This window comes from Dasypus novemcinctus, chromosome 14 (genome assembly GCF_030445035.2).
Source record: "Dasypus novemcinctus isolate mDasNov1 chromosome 14, mDasNov1.1.hap2, whole genome shotgun sequence".
In the NCBI taxonomy this organism is placed as follows: domain Eukaryota; kingdom Metazoa; phylum Chordata; class Mammalia; order Cingulata; family Dasypodidae; genus Dasypus; species Dasypus novemcinctus.
In genome coordinates, this window is record NC_080686.1 from 4,378,931 (window position 1) to 4,400,071 (window position 21,141).

General features: G+C 38.0%; 1 protein-coding gene across 3 annotated transcripts in view; it reads right to left on the reverse strand.

Moving 5' to 3' along the window:
• The window catches only part of LOC101415337 (zinc finger protein 709-like), a 196,515-nt gene extending 189,229 nt beyond the window's left edge, over positions 1-7,286 (reverse strand). The window contains exon 1 of one of the 3 annotated variants that reach the window (XM_023586309.3): positions 6,365-6,474. The gene's annotated coding sequence lies outside the window, so the exon portion shown is untranslated. Of the gene's footprint in view, positions 1-6,364 lie in introns of all 3 variants that reach the window. The other 2 variants (XM_058275465.2, XM_071207799.1) reach the window with 2 other exon arrangements.
• Positions 7,287-21,141: the final 13,855 nt, after the last annotated feature.

The following is a 21,141-nucleotide window of genomic DNA, read 5'->3' on the forward strand; positions in this document are numbered from 1 at the left end:
TTCCCATATATCCTACTCCCCACCCCCCAATTTTCTTAATTGTATTTTTTTTTAAGATATATAGATCACAAAAAATGTTACATTCAAAAAAATATAAGAGGTTCCCACATACCTCTCACCCCCCCCCCTCACCCTACTCCTCCGACATCAACAACCTATATCATCATTGTGGCACATTTCATTGCATTTGGTGAATACATTTTAGAGCACTGCTGCACCACATGGATAACAGTTTACATTGTAGTTTGCACTCTCCCCCAGTACATTAATGGGTTATGGCAGGATATATAATGTCCAGCATCTGTCCCTGCAATATCATTTAGGACAACTGCAAATCCCAAAAATGCCCCCACATCACATTTCTTCTTCCCTCTTCCTGCCCTCAGCAAATACCGTGGCCACTTGCTCCACATCAACACTACAATTTCTTCCAGTACTAGTCACAATAGTTTCATAGTAGAATATCAGTAAGTCCACTCTAATCCTTATTTTATTCCTCCATCCTGTGGACCCTGGGATGCTGATGTCCACTCCACCTCTATATCAAGAGGGGGCTTAGATTCTGCATGGATGATGGATGCAATTCTCCTGCTTGCAGTTGAAAGCACTCTCACTTGCCAGGTGTGGGGTTGGCCATCTTCACCTCCCTGTTAGCTGACGTGGGTAAATCCAACTCTCTAAGCCAAACTCAGCATGTAAATGCATTACCTCGCCCTCCTCCCCCCCCCACCCCCCCGCGTAGGACATGACTAGAAACAAGAAGTTTCAACAATAACTTTGAGAGTATACCCATGTACTAAGTCAAGATCTCCAGAAATTTAATGAAGCTGCTAGGTACTTGAGATTGATAACAGAAGATCTAATGAAACACAGATTAATTACTTAGGCCTAAATGAACTGATATAAAATTATCATAGTTTGTTTTGGATTATTGTTAATATTTCATTGTTCTATTTTCTAGATACAAGAGACACTTACTGAATTAAGTATCTATAATTCATAAAACATTCATCTTTATCTCCTTGACTGACCTCTCCAGAGTTTGAAAACTCTTACAGAATATTCTTAAATTTATGGTACTATAATTATTTTCATAGATTCAAACAGGATCTATTCTCCTTGTTAACAGGAAATAATTGGAGTAAATAGTTATATAATCCAGTATTAGGGATGTTAATTCAAGAACACAGAGGAAACTCCAAATCTATTTTATATTACAGACTCCACCTTGATGCACCTGTCTGTTCTTACCCAAATAGTGGGTAATCTGAATAGTCAGATTCAGCAGAAACTGACAGGCCTAACATTTTTCCTCCAGAAAACTGACTTCTTATGTGATCCTTCTACTTCACCTCTTAACCTTCACCTAAAATGCTACAATGTTATTGACACTGCTACTCTGCTACGTTATCTAATGAGGGAATACCCCATGACTGTAAACTGGTAACTTCAAAATTGACAACTTTATATATGTTCGTATTATCCACCCAGATGTCATTCTATTTGTTAATTCTTCTTATGCTAGCATTGTTAATGGTACATTCCAAACAGGCTATACCTGCTGATTGAATAAGATAGCCATCCAAATTTTCTTCCACAAAAAAGGATGAACTGTACTCTTACTCAACCCTGCTTTATATCAGAAAGATGTTGTTTTAATACCTATAACAGGGTTTTTTTTAATCCATGGACCCCTTTGCCAATCAGGTGAAAACCACAGACCTCTTCTCAGAAGGTAGTGGCAGATAGTTTTATGACAATTAACACTGCCATATCTTTAAATTAAAATTTTCAGTTCAAGCTCACAGACCCCCTGAAATCTTTCCCCTGGTTAACCCCTGACCGTCAGCATGCCATGGAAGCCAAGAGGGTTCCTCACTTCTTCTGTATGCCAGTTGAAAATGTGGACCAGTAAATTATCTCATTTCTACCAATTTATTCCCATCTACAGTTGCCATCATTAAGAAAAATGCTTACACAAAAAAGACTGAGAACAAATATTTTTAAAAATGCACTTGCATATTTTCATGCAAAAAGAGCCACTAGTAAAACAGCTATAATTATAAACTTAAACTAATACTATCTAAATTAACTGAAGAACCTAACCTTTCCTTGCCCAAAATTTTACCTGTGGGCTTCTGTTTATTCATAGCATTTCTTTCAGGAAACTCAAATTCTCCCTATATGGAATTGTTCTTAGCAGACTTATCTCTGAGAATAAATTGAGAACTGATCACTTATTGTCACATCATGACATGAGCCAATCTGCAAATCCTTAGTGCATTATGCCAAAGATTATCTTCAACAAGGAAAGGACATCTTTCCTATCCCACACAACAGACACTCCATTAATCATAATCTGTCACCTGGATAATGCGTTGACTGGAAATGACAGCCCTAGATTCTCATTAAAAGGAACCCTGCCAAGTACTCCTAACTTTTGGTAATACAACTTAATTACAGGGTGTGGAATCATGAGTCCACATTACTCAACTAAAAAAAATCCATCAGACTCCTGGAATAATTATGGAGACTTAAAAATCAAATGAACCAGGAAGGGAATTAGAAAATGTCACAAAGTAGACTACTTATTCCCAAGGTGACAGATAAAGTCCTAACATAAACAAGTCCTCAAAGAGACTCTACCTTATTAATACAGTACATAAAATCTTTATATTTCCCTATGCTTTGTCCTTGCACTGGCCTGGAAAGACAATGCCATTGTCTGCTTCTCCAAGGATTTCAAAGGAAAGTAACCTTACAGCCTATTGGAATTGTCACCATAAATTCTGATCTATGCACATTGCAAGGATCACATTCTTTTACCCAAAACAAATTTCCTTCTTATTATAAATGCTTCAGTCTCTCGATCAGGCAGCACCACTTGTTTCATATCAAATATGACTACTAGACCCAAGGTCTTCTTTACTCTGCTTTAAGCTCTCTTGGATATGTAACCTTGTAACCAAAAATTTAAGAATAAAAGTTTATGATTACTGACCCATTATACAGATGCTTTTTTCTTTTTAATTTAACAGTATATTATAGAATAGCCCAAAGATAATACATGAAATTACTGAAATAGGCTAGGTCAACCTCACCATTCTTGATGGTTATTGCAAATTATGCTCACACTTGTGTATACTTACTATTGTGATTGCTATTCCAGTCTGACTTTACATTTGCTTATGGTTATTTCAAAATTATCCTCACTCTTGTGTATAATTCCTATTGTAGTGTTTATTCTTGAGTAACCTGAATTTGTTGATGGTTATTTGAAAACTAGTTTATGTATATTTACTATTGTGATTGTAACCACTCTATCTTCCTGTTTGGATCCATAAAAACCCTAAACTCTTCACAACCAAAAAGGCAGATTTTGGGGTCATTTCTAGATCAACGATTTCTTTGCTATCCTAGCAAATAACTTTTCTCACTTGAAACCACATTATCTCAGGAATTTATCTTTAAAGTGTATTGGAAGTCCTGATTTATTGGACTTACCACACTCAGCTAAGATGGAGTTGAAGAAGGACAACCACCACACCATGGAGCCTAGAGTGATTACAACTGAAAATGGGAGGATTGCATCCAGCATCCAGGTGGAATCTGACCCTCCTCTTGACATAGAGGTGCAATGGACACAACCAATCCAATGTCCACATAGAAGAGGTGGCATTGGAATGGGAAAAGTGGACATAGTGGACGAAGGGTATGGGGAAAGGCAGGAAGAGATGAGAGGTGGAGGCGTCTTTGGGACATGGAGCTGCCCTGGATGGTACTTCAGAGGCAATCACCGGACATTGTAAATCCTCACAGGGCCCACTGGATGGAATGGAGGAGAGTATGGGCTATGATGTGAACCAATGTATATGAGGTACAGAGATGCCCAAAGATGTACTTACAAAATCCAATGGATGTGTCATGATGATGGGAAGGAGTGTTGTTGGGGGGGGGGAGAGGGGGGGTGGGGGGATGGGGTTGAATGGGACCTCACATATATATTTTTAATGTAATATTATTACAAAGTCAATAAAAAATAAAAAAATTTAAAAAAAAAAAAAGTGTATTGGAAGTAAAGAACTTGTTTTTACTCAGTATCAACCACACTATATACAACTGGTTGAGAGAATTATAAAGATATCATAGCAGAGTTTGGAAAACTTATTATAATAGTTCACATGTCTCCACAAACTACAAGTTACCTTAACAATGCATGTTAACTTTCAGGTTTAAGGTACTCAATCTGAAAAAGATTCACAACACAAATAAATTTTGGTCAGCTCCTCATTTGTACTCTCAATTCCACAGACCCTTGGATACTAAGGATAAATAATAGTATTCCAAGTAATGACCTTAGATACTAAGGATAAATAATAGTATTCCTAGTAATGAGTTTTTTTTTCTTTTTCTTTTTTATTGACTTTGTAATAATATTACATTAAAAATACATATGTGAGGTCCCATTCAACCCCACCCCCCCACCCCCCCTCTCCCCCCCAACAACACTCGTTCCCATCATCATGACACATCCATTGGATTTGGTAAGTACATCTTTGGGCACCTCTGCACCTCATAGACAATGGACCACATCATGGCCCATACTCTCCTCCATGTAATGAATTTATAAACAACATTACCTTGACTGTAGCACATTGTTCTGTCAGGCAAAATTTTTATTGTGGAAATGTAATCAGATATTTGCCTGGGCAGTAAATTACCTTAATAGCTGTAAATGTCTGGGCAATGTGTATTTGGTCTCATCACTGTCTTTTCAGAATTTTTAATAAATCTGAAACTTCTCACTGGACTACTACCCTCTATCTACAGTCTCAGGCAAAACAGGATTTACCCAAGAAGTTAATGACTCTGGGTTTGCCTCTTTTGGCAGATTGCTGCTACCTTGCCTTGGTGTTAACACAAATGAAAACAGGATTAGATATTTATTAATCACAATAAGAGAAATTACTGAATCTACTACTAGAGCTATAGCTGCACAACAAGTCATTACATTTATTAAACTTATTTTAGACAATAGCATTGCTAAACTTGTTACTTATTAGCTGAAACAAGGAGGCATTTTTGCCATTGCCAACACCACCTGTTGTCCTTGGGTACACACTTTATGGGGAAGTTGAGACAAAATTGCATGAAATAATTAAACAGACCACATGTTTTAAAAAGGTAAGGCCTTCCTCAAGGCCCTGATTTGATCATGCTGATTTCAAATGGATCAAATCATGGGTCTTGGACTTAGGAGTATACTATCATGCAGGCAGTTGGGCCTTTTATCACTCTAATATTCATTATAATCTCCCTGGTATACTCTTTTCTCTCAAGTATTTTGAATGTGTGTCCCTAGCCACTTGTGATTTCTTTATGTCTGTGATCATTTGCCCAGCAAATTGTTTCTTTATGGCTGGGATAACATAAAAATGACAACCATGGAAAAACAGGCATCATGCCAATTTATGAGCCCAACATGAAAATAACCTACAAGTACCACTCCAGGACCTTATGCAGTAACTGAAAATGGGCTCAACACCTTACATTTTGATCACAACTGGCAGAAACCCAGATCAAACTGTGGGAAATTGTCAAATAATAATCAGGCCTAGATGAGCCCTTCTTGCTAAGCTCTACATCAGCAAACTGAAGATAAACTTGGTTTCTAGCTTTTGTAAGTTCTCCTTTCACGAGAACCTGAAACAAAACAACCTCTATAACGTGCCCAATGTTTCCTCTCCTCCTCCTCCAGGAATCTTGTTCTTTTTGTTTTTGTGTAGATATTTGTCCCCAGCTCCTACGATTTAATTCTCTTCCTCACTTAATGTTCCATTTTCCTTACACTTTTCATTTCTGGGACTCTCCTGTCTAGCAGCTCAGTTCAACCCACCCCTTCCATTTTTCTCTGTGAAGCTTTTCTGCCAAAAGTTTCTTCCCTACTAGCTTATCCTGCCTCTGAGAATCAGACAGCACCATTCCAGAAAGTTGGGATCCCCAGAAAAGTCCATTCTGCATTTAATAAATTCCACCAACAGTTACTGGATTGAGTGGGTGCACCACTCGGCCATACCCATTCTGCAGCGATTTTACTCCCCACCCCGTAAAATGGGGCCTTTTCTTTTTAGCATTCCTCAGCAGCTTATTTTCAGCACCGGGTCTGTGTGGGCTTCTGTCTCTGTACCTGAATATCCATGCATGGGGTTATGACTCACTACTGTGAGTTCCTCTAAAATCTATTTCCGCAGTGAGAGGAACCCAGGCTGCTTGCTCAAGCCTCTGGAGAACTCCCAAGTTTTGCACGGGACCCATTGAGAGCGAAAGGAAGAGGACCGGCAGGTCCTGAATGGAAATTTCCTACCTGATAGCTTTCTCTTTCTTCACTTCAGCATCTGTGGCGTCCTTCTCCAGTCTACCATTCCCCAGAGTGTCAGCGGAGGCTATTTCAGGGTATGACTTCCGTCGCCGTGTTGATGACGTCACGCCTCCACCGTTGATTTTTTTTTTTTAAAGAGATAACGGCGATTGAACCAAGGACTTAGTAGTACCTGGGAAGCAAGAGCTCAACCACTCCAGCTACATCAACTCCCTCACTGATTTTTTTTCTAACTTTATCTCAACTTCAAAAAATAACAATTTATGGAAGTATCAATCTGAAAGCTTGTGTCCAGTAACATTTACCTTATTTAATCCTAAAACAACCTCAATTGTTTCTCCAGTGTTAAGAAAGATACATAAATGACTCCCACTTCTCCCGGGGGCTCCTGCCGTGTGTGCAGGGCAGGCGGGGAGAGGAGGAGGGACACGTAGGCGCTGCCACAACTGGCGCCGCTCCCCCTCTTCCAGCCGCCGCCGCCGCCGCCGCGGCTTCTTGGGCTGAGTCCTCCCGCAGCCCCGGCGGCGCCGGGAGCCTTCCCTCGGCCTGGCCCGTCCTCTGTCGCCCCCTTGGCTGTGCCCGGCGTCTCCTCCCGCCGCGGAGATGGCGACGCGCTCCTGCCGGGAGAAGCCTCAGCAGCTGAACCACCAGCACCAGCTCGTTCTGTCCACGCTGCTGAGGGAGGGCGAGGACCGTGAAGACTGCGAGGCCTAAGGGACCGCTGCTGTCGCCGCCCTCGGCTGGGGCCTCCTGCGGCCCGGCCTTCCCGCTCCTCGCGGGCTGTGTCCCGCCGGCCCCGGGCTTGAGAGGAGGGAGGGCGGCCGGCGGGCGCTGGGCTCCTCGGAGCGGCTCTCACCTCCGCAGGCGCCGTCACTGGCTCCAGCCTCCCCTCCTGCCCCGCTAAGAGGAAGAGCCGGGCCCGCGTCTCGGCACTTGGACTTTCTCTAAGCTCGGGCGCTCACTGGGCCGGGGCCCAAGCCCGACTGGACGCGGAACGCGGCCGGGGCAGTGCTAGGGTTCAAGGATTGTTCTCTTCCCATCTCTGCTCACTGGCAGCTCCATATGTGAGGCCACCCTTAGATCTAGTGCCCTGCCTCAGCCCTGCCTTGGGACCCCGTCCTTCCTCTCAGTGCTCGGATGCTTGGTTTTCCAGGTGGAGCCCTACCACCTGCCCACCTGCCAGCTGCCTGAAAGAGGATGGTGGTCTTTTTTGGTGGGTTGGAGTGTTATTGAGTAAAGTAATTGGTGAGGGGTCGTTGTTATTATTATTAGTAATATTAGTATTGTTAGTTTTTGGGTTTTTTTTACGTTTGAATATTAGCCAGAATGAAAAAGAATTCTATTACTTGAGTAGCTTGGACAGTGTGCTTATGTTACTGAAGATTTTAATAATTAAATACTTTTTGATCAGCTAGACGGAAGGAGAATATGTGGACACTGGGTTGTGTGCTTTATGACTGTTGACGTTTCATTTATAGGTCCAGAGATGGAAAAGACCAAACTTGAGTTTGTTATGCCACAGCCTTTGAAATAAACTATTTTTAGCCTGTAAAAAAAAAAATACATAAATGATTGGAGATTGGTTAAATGTCATGACCAACATCTCCTTAATGAAGAAATTGAAAAAAAATTTAATCATATTCATATCTCATAAAACTAAACCCATATATATATTTTTTACCTTTAGAATTGATATAGTACCTTCTTTGCCATTTCTGCAAAAAATATTACATTACTGGTAACTATAATCTATAAATTATATTACTCGTATTTTCCTGTTTATCACCAAATTCTTAACATCTTGTAGTTGAAGAGCATTCTTGTATTTATAGAATTACCCACAATTCTCATCTACCACCAAAATCTCTGTTATACAATCCCTAGACTACCCTTATACTGTCTTTCAATTAACATTAAACTCCCTAGCCTACATCTTTCAACTACAATCCCAGGCAATAAATAAGCAGTGTGTGTGATAGTCATTATAATGTGCTAATATCAATTCTATCCATTACAACATATTTATACTTGACCTTATTAAACAGTCTACATATATTCTGTATCAATTTCCACTTATTAACCAGCATCCTGTCTCCTCACCTATACTCTATAGTGTTATTCCATAAGCTTACTAATTGTATTTAGTTCATATCAGTGAGTATTCATCCTTTGGTTTCTGTCTTATTTCACTCAACATAATATCATCAAGGTTCATCCCTGTTGTCACATGCATCCCAATTTCATTTCTTATACCTGAATAGTATTGCATACTATGTATATACTACATTTTGTTTATCCGTTCATTTAATCTGTTTCCATCTTTTAGCAATTGTCAGTAATACCACTACGAACATGGGTGTGCAAATACCTGTTAGCATCCTTGTTTTCAGTCTTTCTGTATATATTCCAAGCAGTAGGATTGCTGAGTCTTAGGGAAATTCTATATTTAACTTCCTGAGGGACCACCAAATCATCCTCTGCAGAGGCAACACCATTTACATTCCCACCAACAGTGAAGGAGTATTCAAATTTCTCCACATGCTCTCCAGCAGCCATAGTTTTCCATTTTTATTTTTAATTGCCACTCTGTAAGGCATGAAATGTTATTTCATTGTAGTTTTGATTGACATTTCCCTAATACCTAATAATGCTGATCATCTTTTCATGAGCTATTTTGGCCACTTGTATTTCCTCTTTTGAAAAATGTCTATTTAAATCTTTTGCCCATTTTTTAGTTAGGTTGTCTTTCTGTCATTGAGTTATATGATCTTTTTATATAACATGGAAATAAAATCCTTGTTGGATATGTGGTTATGGAATATTTTCTCCCATTGAATAGTCTGCATTTTTACCTTCTTAAAAAATTGTTTGAAATAAAAAAGTGTTTCATTTTGAGGAAGTCCTAAGATCAATTTATTTTTTTCTTTACTTGTGTTTTGGATGTAAGGGCCAAGAAACCACCACCTACCTCAAGATCTTAAAGTTTGTTTCCCTACATTTTCTACTAGTAGTTTTATGGTTCTAGATGTTTAGATTTGGGTTCTTGACCTATTATGAGTTAATTTAAATTAATGAGATGTGAGATAGAGATCCTTTGCTTCCTTTGCGATATGGGTATTCAGTTTTCCCAGCACTATTTTTTGAATAGGCTGTTCTAACACAGCTGGGTTGGTTTCACAGCCTTGTCAAAAATCACTTGACCATAGATGTGATTCTATTTTGAACTCTTGATTCAATCTCATCAATCAGTCTATCTGTATACCAGTACATGCTGTTTATTACCACTTTGGGTTGGTAATATGCTTTAAAGTCAAGAAATGAGGCTCCTTCAATTTCATTCTTCTTTTTTAAGATAGTTTTGGCTATTGAAGGTCCCAGGTGCTTCAAGATAAATTTGGTAATTGGTTTTTCCAATTCATAAAGAAGGCTGTTTGAATTTGTATCTGGATTGCATTAAATCTATAGATCAGTTTGGGTAAAATTGACATCTTAATGTGTCTAGTCTTCCAACACATGAACATACAATGTTCTTCAATTATTGAGTTCTTTCAACAATGTTTTGTAGTTCTCTGAATACAGGCCTTTTATGTCCTTGGTTGATTATTCCTAAATATTTCATTATTTTAGTCGATATTGCGAATGGAATTTTTTCCCCTAAATTCCTCCTTAGTTTGCTCATAAATGGTGCATAGAAACTCTATTGATTTTTTGCATATTAATCTTGTGTTTTGCCACTTCGCTGAAATTGTCTATTACCTCTAATAGTTTTGCTGACGTTTTAGGATTTCTAAGATAGGATCATAATATTGGAGAATAGTGAAAGTTTTACTTCTTCCTTTCCTAATTGGGTGCCTTTTGTATCTTTTACTTACCTACTTGCCCTAGCTAGAACACCTAGCACAATATTGAATAATAGCAGAAATGGTGGACATCTTTGTTTTTTCTGGATCTCTTTGGGGAAAAAATGGTCTTTCGCCATTCAGTACAATGTTAGTCATGAATTTTCATATGTGACCTTTATCATATTGAGAAAGATTTCTTTTATTGCTATGTTTCAGAGAGTTTTTATCAGAAAGGATGTTATATTTTGTCAAACATTTTCTTGATCATTTCAGACAATGAAGAGATTTTTTTCTTCAATTTATTAATGTGATATATTACACCGACTGATTTTCTTATGTTGTACCATTCTTGCATAGCTGTAATAAAATCCATATGATCAGGGAGTGGATGTTGCTGAAGCAGTTAAACACTTGCTTCCCACTGAGAGGTCCTGTGTTTACTTCCTGGTGCCTCCTAAGAACAAAAGCAATAAGCAAACAACAAAAAAAACTAACTCAGTGGAGCCAATGTGACTCTGTTCTTGAGCACTGCCTTCCCACATAGGAGATCCAGGTTTGAATCCCTGGCACCAGTTCCTCAGAACAAAAAACATATGATCATGGTGTATAATTTTAATGTGCTTTTGAATTTGGTTAGAAAGTATTTTGTTGAAGATTTTTGCATCTATATCCATTAGAGATATTGGTCTATAATTTTCTTTTTCCATACTATTTCTATTTGACTATTAAGGTGATGTTGGCTTCAGAGACTAAATATTGTAGCATTGCTTCCTTTTCAATTTTTTGCAAGAGGTTGAGCAAGATCAGTATTAGATCATCTTTGAATGATTGCTAGAATTCACTATCAAGCTACCTTGTCTTAGGCCTTTCATTTTGAGGAGGTTTCTGATGACTTTCATTTTTTTTAAATTGTGGTTTGCTTGTTAAGGTCTTTGATTTCTTCTAGGGTCAGTAAGGGTTATTGATGCATTTCATGAATATTTTCAAGTTTGTTGGCATACAGTTGTTAACAGTATCCTCTTTTGATATTTTAATTTATACTGGGTCAGTGTTAATGTCCCTCATCTCATTTCTGATTTTTTTATTTGCAACTTCTCTCTTTTTTTGGTGCTTAAACTAGCTAAGGATTTTTCAATTTTGTTAATCTTCTCAAAGAACCAACTTTTGGTTCTGTTGATTTGCTCTTTTGTTAATTTTTAATATCCATTTTTATTTATTCCTGTTTTAATCTTTATCAGTTCTTTTCTTCTGCTTGCTTTTTGGATGGATAGCAGCTCTTTCTCTAGTTTCTTGAGATGTGCAGTTAGGCGTTTGATTTTAGCTCTTCTTTTTTAAGGTAAGCCCTGAAGGCAAAAAAATTTCATTCTCAGTACTGCTATGATTTTTTAGTAGGTGCAAGGGATTGAACCAAGGACAATCTTATCCTCTCTGACAATAACTGCCTATTTAGACAACTCCTACTTACTCATAAAAAACCATATCATAACTATATGGAATCATACTTTCCATTTCATTTTCAACATCTAAACACACATGTCATTTCACCTGAGAAAAATGCTAGGAATAAAATGAGAAGAAAATGTCTAAAGAATAAAGAGCTTTTAACTATTCCCTTTTTAAGTTGACCATGTACATGACACTGTAATAAGCATCAGTGACACATGGAAAAAAAGGTCCTATTCCTACCCTAGGGAAATTTGAAATAGTCATGGAGAAAAATAGACTTGGAAATCCATTATTACATTATAAACCAGAACATTGCACACCCAGAGGAGCAGTGGGGAACACAGAGGGAAAGACTAATTAATTCTTCATGGACACTCAGAAAGAGGTACCATTTTACCCAACTTAAAATAATAAGAGGGTTTTTCCCAAGATGAGAAAGAGGTGAGAATAACAACTGAAATATTTATGAAGCAGAAATTGAGAATCATAACCTACACAAATCTGATTACTCTTTTGAGGAAATTCCTTATCAGGAACAGGAAGAAATAAAATAAATATGCAACATCATGACTGACATCCACACACAGTGTTTCTCAACAGACACTGAAGTCCTCATTAAAACACCTAAACAATGCATAGAACACGAAAGTAACTTCAAAAGATCAGAGGAACAGATTTAGAAATAGAACATGAGATATAAGCGCTAGTCTATGAAAGATAACTTTTCATTGAGAATTCAAATTGGCTTGCCATAGTAACTCAGCTCAGACAACTTTAGAAGCTTCCTATTAGGAGCCTTTCCCAACTTTAAATACCCTACCCAAACTTATTGCATTTACAAAACAGAATATTTTGCCATACATCACCAATTACACATCTATGATGTGAGGCCTCTCTTACCAAATCAATGGCATCTTTGATGGCAGCTTTTAATTGGATTTTATTTGGGTTGCCAGAAGCCAGTGCCAAGGCTATCTTTCTGGTCCCATAACCTGTGCAGATCCACAGGGAACCATGCTCTGCTTGGTTTAATGCTCTGCTCTCATCATCTTGAAATTCCTAGCCATTTTATCTTTGAACTAGTGTTCTGTAAGTTAACTCAAACAGGGCAGTGAAGTAGAGAAGATATACACAAAATGTTTATCTACCATTCCTTGTCACCAAATTAGCATGTAGCTTTCACAACATCCCACCAGCACAAAATTACAATTAACCTATGATGGGTAGGATTTCAGCAAGCCTCAATGTGAGTACAAAAGTAAGCATGATACCTCTATGAGTAAAGCGAATGCTAACAGCTCTGTGGTTACACTAGGTAACTAGAGGTTACTTCCAAGGTAGAAGGAAGAAAATGACCTTCTAAAAACACAAAACAACCAAGGACCCCTATGATATCCTTTCTTACAGATGTTGCCCTCTATTAGTCAACCACTTACAGTGAAAATGATAATAGAAGGAAAGAGAAAGATAGGGCAACTAATAGTTCCTTTCCTTCAGTCTTTTCGTTATTCATTACTAAGCATTTCAAAAAGCAAAGTAAAAACAGTTACATTAGTTTTGTGCAGAGTTTCAGCTTCCAGTAAGAACAAAATACATGCACAGTGAAATTAGAGTTATGAAATAGGAAGTGGGTAAATTAGTGATTCCATGTAAGTTAAATGCCATTATACTTGTATTTAAAAGTGACACTGCACAATATAGTAAACAGTAAATTTCATGCAAATAATTTAAATTTTTTATTTTTCATAACTTAGAATGGTATTAAGTAGTAAGCAAAAAATACTATAAAAAGTAGAGATATTGTTTGAGAGAAAACTTTATATTTTAGTTTCATTAATGGCACATTTTTTCCTATGTTTAGAACAAGGGTCCCACTTTTCATTTCGCATTGGATCCTGTAAATTAAGTACCTGGCCTTAGAGTGGATTTGTGCTTTACAATATATATGTAGAAATAAATACACATGTAATTATCTTCATGTACATACTTATATATGCATATATACAAACACAGTATAAATATTCATAATTTCCTAAGCACCATCCATTGAGTAGAACAGTAAGCAGTGACAACCCAATAGCAATGAGCTCCCTAGCACCCAGATTTTGTTTTTCTTTTTTTTTCATGCTTTGCTTTTTATTTTTAAATTTTGTAATAATAAACTTTATTTCTAGAGAAGTTTTAGATTACAGAAAAGTTACATCAAAAGTATAGTTCCATCCCTTTGCCCATGGGATCAAGGCCCCATCTCAATCAGAAACAGAGTGAGAACCATCATTCCAAAATCCTCAAGATTGTGGAATGAACAAATATAATATGGGGGAATGCAACTATGGACTAAAGTAGACATTACTCTAGCAATGGAAGATATTGTAACATTGATACAAAGACAGTGGCCACCAAAGATTTTGAGGGGAGGGAAATGGAAGAATAGGTATAACATGGGGCATTTTTGGGACATTGGAATTGTCCTGCATGACGTTTCAATGATGGATACATGCCATTAAACATTTTGTCAAAACATGTAAAATTGTGCAGTACAAAGTGTAAACTATAATGTAAGCTATAGACCATGGTTAATAGCAATGCTTCAAAATGTGTTTATCAATTTTTAAAAATGTACCACACTAATGAAAGATGTTTATGAGGAAAAATGCGGGAGAAGGAGGGTGGGACCTGTGGGAATCCCCCTGTATTTTCAATGTAACATTTATGTAATCTAAAGATTCTTTTAAAATAAAATAGTATAGGCAATACCCATATAACCCCCACACCAACTTACCTATTTCCCCTATTATTAATATCTTACATTAATAAGGTATTTTTGTTATAAAAATGGACCGATATTGAAACATTGCTACCAACCAAGGTCTGTAGTTTTCATAATGCTTTACATTTTGTGCTATACAGTTTTATAGTTCCATTGGACAATTTTAAGGCATTGGAATTGTTCTGTATGATAGTGCAATGACAGATACATGACAGTAAACATACATCAAAGCTTATGAACTGACTCTTTTCAAGGTTAACTTGGCTCCTGCCACCATATGCAATGCAGCAGCCACTCCCAGTCCAGTGCTGCCTTGCTCTCTTACTCTCTAGTCTATCATTCTTTCTTCTGTCTGCTGAAGTCTCATCTGCTCATGAATCCAATCTCATCTCTTCTCACCCTTCTTTTTCACTCCTCTTGCACAACATCCTGGGCCTTAGGAATAAAATGATTTTATTTTCTAAACAAAAATATCAGGACACATCGTGTGACAATTATTTTAACTAATAAACAAAATGGAATAAGTCCTTTCACATCACAAATAGAAACTCTGTACATTATAAGCCTTGAATCCATATTCCCTAACCCCACCACATCCATTGGTAACCTATATCTAGATTCTTCCTCTAAAAGTTTGAAGAGTGTATGGTTTTTGCAGGAAAATATATTAAAAAAGAAAGCATCAGATTCAAGTTTGTTCAAGAGGTATTGTCTAAATCATTCTTCCCTCCCATCCCCAAGGACATCTAAATTACAAAGGACAATGAGTAAAAGATCTATTAAAGAATATGGTCAGTATAATAGTTTGAAGCCTAATTTGTATTAAGGTAGACCAATAACATGCTGTGGCACTTTGATATTATTCATGAATTCCAAAAGTCAGTATTGGATTATGTTTGTAAACTGGTCTGTTTCTCTGGGTGTATTAGATTGTATTAGAGTCAGAGGTTTCACTTTTACTTTGTTAAGTCAAGATTTGGGCTTTGATTGACCACATCATTAGGGTGACTCAAAGTCAAGTCTCTGCCCCCTTAATATGGGCTATATAAACTGAAGCTTAAATAAGGAGGTGGAGGTAGAAGCAGAGAGTTTAGTCTTTGACACTGGAGCCCCAGGGAGGGATGAGCAATTTGCCTGGAAGTTCACAGCTGGCCTTGTGGAGACGAGACAGCAGAGCAGTTGAGTCTGGAGATAAATGATCCCCAGGGAGAGAGATAAGCCCTCCAGCCTACAGCTGAGATTAGAAGAAACTGGGACAATGGAGCCTTAGGATGGAGAGGAAGGCTGAACCCTTGCAGAGACCAGTAGCCACATTGCCTGAACACATGGCAACAGACTGGTGAAGGGAGCAACTTACTTTTTATGGCCTTTTGACTGTAAGCTTCTACCCCAAATAATTACCATTTATAAAAACCAAGCAATTCCTCATACTTTGCATCAGCACCCCTTTGGTTGACTAATACACATGCTAATATTTTAGTTATTTTTGAATGCAAGATGTAGGCATTTTGTGTAAAATTCAAAGGGTAGGTAAAATTATACAGTGGAAAGTCTCTTTTCCACCCTGACTTCAGTTCCTCTCTCAAAAAAAAAGCAGACAACGAGGGTGGGGGGAGGGAAGGGGAGAGAAATAAATAAAATAAATCTTTACAAAAACAACACACATGCAAAATTCTGTTCCTATGCACTGGTAATCAAAGAGGAAATTAAGAAAACAATTCCATTTACAATGGAATAAAAGGAATAAAATATCTAGAAATATACTTAACCAAGGATATAAAAACTTGTGCCTGGAAAACTGATAAAAACACTGATGAAAGACATTAAATAAGATGTAAATAAGTTGCAAGGTACTGCAAATTAATGGAATAGAAAGATTAGTATTGCTAACTTTCAGTATTATGCAAAATGATCTATAGATTCTGTGCAATCCCTATCAAAATTCCAGCAGCCATTTTTGTGGAAATAGAAAACACAATCCTCAAATTCATATGGACCTTCAAGGTGTCCCAAATATACAAAACAATTTTGAAAAAGAAAAAAATATTGGAGGACTCACAATTCCAGATTTTCAAACTTTAAATTGTACTGCAAAGTTATAGTAATCAAGAATTGTGGTACTGGCATAAAGACAAATAGACCATTGGAAAAGAATTGAAAATTCAAAAACAAACAGCCACATCTCTCACATACTGATTTTTTAAATTAGATAAGTTGTAACTATAAAGAAAAACCATTCATAAAATATAGAGTTCCTATATACCACCATATTACTAACACCTTGCATTAATGTGGTACATTTGTTACAGTTCATGAAAGATCATTTTTATAATTGCACTATTTACTATATTCCCTCAATTACAATAGGGTTTTGCCTTTTTTTAAGATTTATTTCTTCCTTTCTTTCTTTATTTCTCTCCCCTTCCCCCATCCCCCCACCCCGATAGTCTGTTCTCTGTGTCTATTTGCTGCGTCTTCTTCTTTGTCCACTTCTGTTGTTGTCAGCGGCACGGGAATCTGTGTTTCTTTTTGTTGCATCATCTTGTTGTGTCACCTCTCTGTGTGTGCAGCCCCATTCCTGGGCAGGCTGCACTTTCTTTCGTGCTGGGTAGCTCTCCTTATGGGGCACGCTCCTTGCACATGGGGTTCCCCTACATGGGGACACCCCTGCGTGGCACAGCACTCTTTGCATGCATCAGCACTGTGCATGGGCCAGCTCCACGCGGGTCAAGGAGGCCCAGGGTTTGAACCACAGACGTCCCATGCGGTAGACGGAAGCCCTAACCACTGGGCCAAGTCTGCCACCAAAGTTTTTTTGTTTACATTGTACATTCCTTTGTTTGGTTTTGAAGTATTCTTTTAATATATAACCTAAAATTTCTCCTGTTACTCATATTCATATATATAGTTGAGTGCTGTTAATTATCTAAACAATGCTGTGCTACCTTGACCACCATCCATTACCAAAACTTTACCATCAACCTTACTAGAAATCTAAAATTTTAGCATTAACTCCTAATTCCCTACCCTCACCTCAGACCCTGGTAACCCATATTCTAGATCCTGACTCTCTGCATTTGCTTATTCTAATTATTTCAACAGTATTTGTCATTTTGTATATAACTTATTTTACTCAATATGAAATCTTCAAGGTTCATCCAAGTTATCATATATATCAGAACTTCATTACATTTTATGGATGAATAATATTCCATTTCATGTATATACCACATTTAGTCATTCATTCATTAGTTGATGGACATGAGTTGCTTTCATGTTTTGGCAAATGTAAATAATACCACTGTGAACATTGGGTGTGTCCCGCTTTCAAATCACTTTAATATTTACTCAAAGGTGGGACTTTATAATAGGTCATCTTTAGCCAATAAGATTTTTTCTGCTGCTATTCATCTGTTTCTTGCCTTTTCTATCCTGCCAGTTGTGGAGTTGGCACCAAGGGTACTGATGGTAATCTGAGTCATGCAGGCTGAAACTGTGCAAATTGCTATAGAAACTAATAAAGTTCTGCCCACATTTTTCTCCTGCCAGGGATGGGGTAGGAACCTGGAGTGTGGTTGGTATTCTAAACTGTGCAGGCTGAAATTGCCTGCAGTTGCCCAGAGAGACTGATGAAGTTCCATCCAACTTCCTACCCTGCTGGGGACAGCAATGGGGCCAACAGTGTGGGCTGTAATCTATGCTATCTGGACTGGAGGGACTAATGAAGCTCCTCCCACTTTCCTCTCCTGACAGGGGTGGGTTTAGAGTCTAGGTTTGGGCAATAATCAGCTGGATGTTAGAGGAAGAATAAAGGATCAGTGTGATAGAAGTCAGGGTTTCCAAAATTAAACTGACGGAAGAACAGATAGAGAAAAAAATGGAAAAAACAAGCAGGGATTAGGGAACTGAATGACAGAATGAGGTGCTCGAATATTTGCATCATGGATGTCCCAGAAGGAGAAGAGAAGAGAAAATAAAAGGGGCAGAAGGAATATTTGAGGAAATAATGGTAGAAGATTCCCAAACTCTTCTGAATGACATAGATACCAATGTCCAAGAAGCACAAGGCACTCCAATCTGAACAAATCTTAATAGACATCCTCCAATATATACAATAATCAGAATGAAAAGTTCCAAAGATAAAGAGAAAATTCTGAAAGCACCAAAGAAAAGTGAAACATCATATAAAATTGTAGCCCAATAAGATTAAATGCTGATTTCTCATCAGAAACCATGGAGGTGAGAACGCAGTGGTATGTGAGGCATAAGATACTGAAAAAGAAAAATTGCCAGTGAAGAGTTCTTTGTCGGGCAAAATTATCTGTCAAAAATGAAGGTGACACAGGCCCAGCTGCTGATCTGCAACGGAATTAGATAGCTGAATTGACGAAATATCCACACAAATAAACCCTAGCGAGTAAGTGAATTTTAGGGTTCAGACATAATATAGAGTCTGCGGATCTGACTTCCCCTATAGGGTTGGCACCCAGCTGCGGGGATCCCTGAGGGCTGTGCTACACTGTGGGGCTCCTAGGCTTCCTGATGACCAGATTTGAGGTTGCCAGGTCTGAATCCCCTAAACTCTGGTGGCCCACACCCCAGAGACTCACACCTCTTGAGTCTTCAATATCTCAGACTTTCCACCCCTGAATCCATCAAGCCCTGAGGTCCATCTGAGGTCCTTGAATGCCCTAGCCCTCAACGTTTGCATTTTTTCTTAACCGTTTCATTTTGTTTTGTTTTTATTTTCATTTTATCTTATTTTTTACTTTTTTTTAATGTCGTGAGTGCTAATATTGCATTATCCCCTAGTCTTTTCTCCCAGTGTATTCCCCAAAGTCTTTTTTTCTATTGAGTTATTTAGGGTTTTGTTGTTGTTGTTGTTGGTGGTGGTGGTGGTGGTGGTGGTTGTGTTGCAATTGTGGTTCGCATATATCTGTTTTTTTCTTTCCCCTACCTGTTTCCCCACCCTTTGCCCACCCCCCTTTTTCTTTTTTCCTTTCTTCTCTTCTTTCTTTTTTTTCTCTCTTCATTTTTTGTTTTTTCTTTTTCTGTTTTCACTCTCCCTCTTGTCCCTCATTTTCTACTTATTTTATTTTAACTCAGTTATACAATAGGTACTGCAGGGAACACCTCACATTTGCTGGATTTTCTCAGCCTCCACTGCCTCATTTCTATGTGAACTGATTTAGGCTACCTACACTGTCCCCTTCCCCCTACATCTTGATATCCGCCATCTTCTACTGTCTCTCCTATATTCCACCTCCCATCTCCCTTTCTTTGATCCACAAAGTATCTAACTCTTAATTCCTAACACCCTTGCTTTGTTTTCTGTCTGTTATCCACTCTTGAAACTATTGCCTTTCTTTTCTCTTTCCCTCTCTTACGGAAGCAATAGCTTTTTAGCTCATACCATATTCCTCCCATATTCAGTCAGCTACCTCATAATAGGTACTCTACCTACTACTATAACTCTACACAATTTTACATGAATCTAACCTCCATCCTCCCAGATCTCATATTCTTGCTTTGTTAACATATATCACCAATACTACTTTACACTTTTTCCTTGCTTACACAATTACCTCTCCCTGGCACTAATACTTTCCTTTAAAGTGAACCTAACCAGCAACAAGAAATTAGAATAAGAAGAACAAAGTGACAAAGAGAAGATATAACACTTATACAAAAACAACACCTAATTAATCTCCAAGAGTAGACAAAGAAGCTAAGGAACTGATTAAACCCGTCAAGATAAAATGATGACCAGACAGCAACAAAAACCTACAAACCAAACCAGCAATCAGGAAAATATGGCTGAATCCAATCAACAAACTAAAAATCAGGAAGGGGAGCAGAACTTTGCTCAAGCAATGAAAGATTTCGGAACATTTATCACCGACAAATTTGATGAAGTAATGAAAGAGGTTAACAACATGAAGACAACACTCGGAGGGGAAATTGCAGACATATGCAAAAAGATAACAGATATGATGGGAATGAACACCACAGTTCAAGAAATCAAAAATACACTTGCAGCAAATATCAGCAGACTAGAAGAGACAGAGCAGAGAATTAGTGATGTGGAAGACAGTACATCAGAAATCAAACAGATAGTAGAAGGGGTCAATAAGAAGATAGAAAAAATCCAATTAGGATTTAGGGACCTGAATGACAATGCAAAACGCTCAAACATACGTATTATAGGCATTCCAGAAGGTGAAGAGAAGGGAAAGGGGTCAGAAGGAGTGTTGCAGGAAATAATGGCTGAAAACTTCCCAAATCTACTGAAAGAGACAGATGTACATATCCAAGAAGCACAGCGCACTCCACAAGTCATAAACCCCAACAGGCCTACCCCAAGACATATACTTATCAAATTATCCAAGGCTCAAGACAAAGAGAAAATCCTAAAAGCAGCAAGAGAAAAGAAAACCATCACATACAAGGGAAGCTCAATTAGATTAAGTGCTGATTTCTCTTCTGAAACCATGGAGGCAAGAAGAAAGTGGTATGATATAGTCAAGGTACTAAAGGAAAAAAACTTCCAACCAAGAATACTCTATCCAGCTAAACTAGCATTCAAACATGATGGAGAGTTCAAAATATTCACAGACAAACAGAAACTGAAAGAGTATACCAACAAGAAACCTCCCCTTCAAGAAATTCTAAAGGGAGTTCTGCAGGAAGAAAGGAAAAAACAG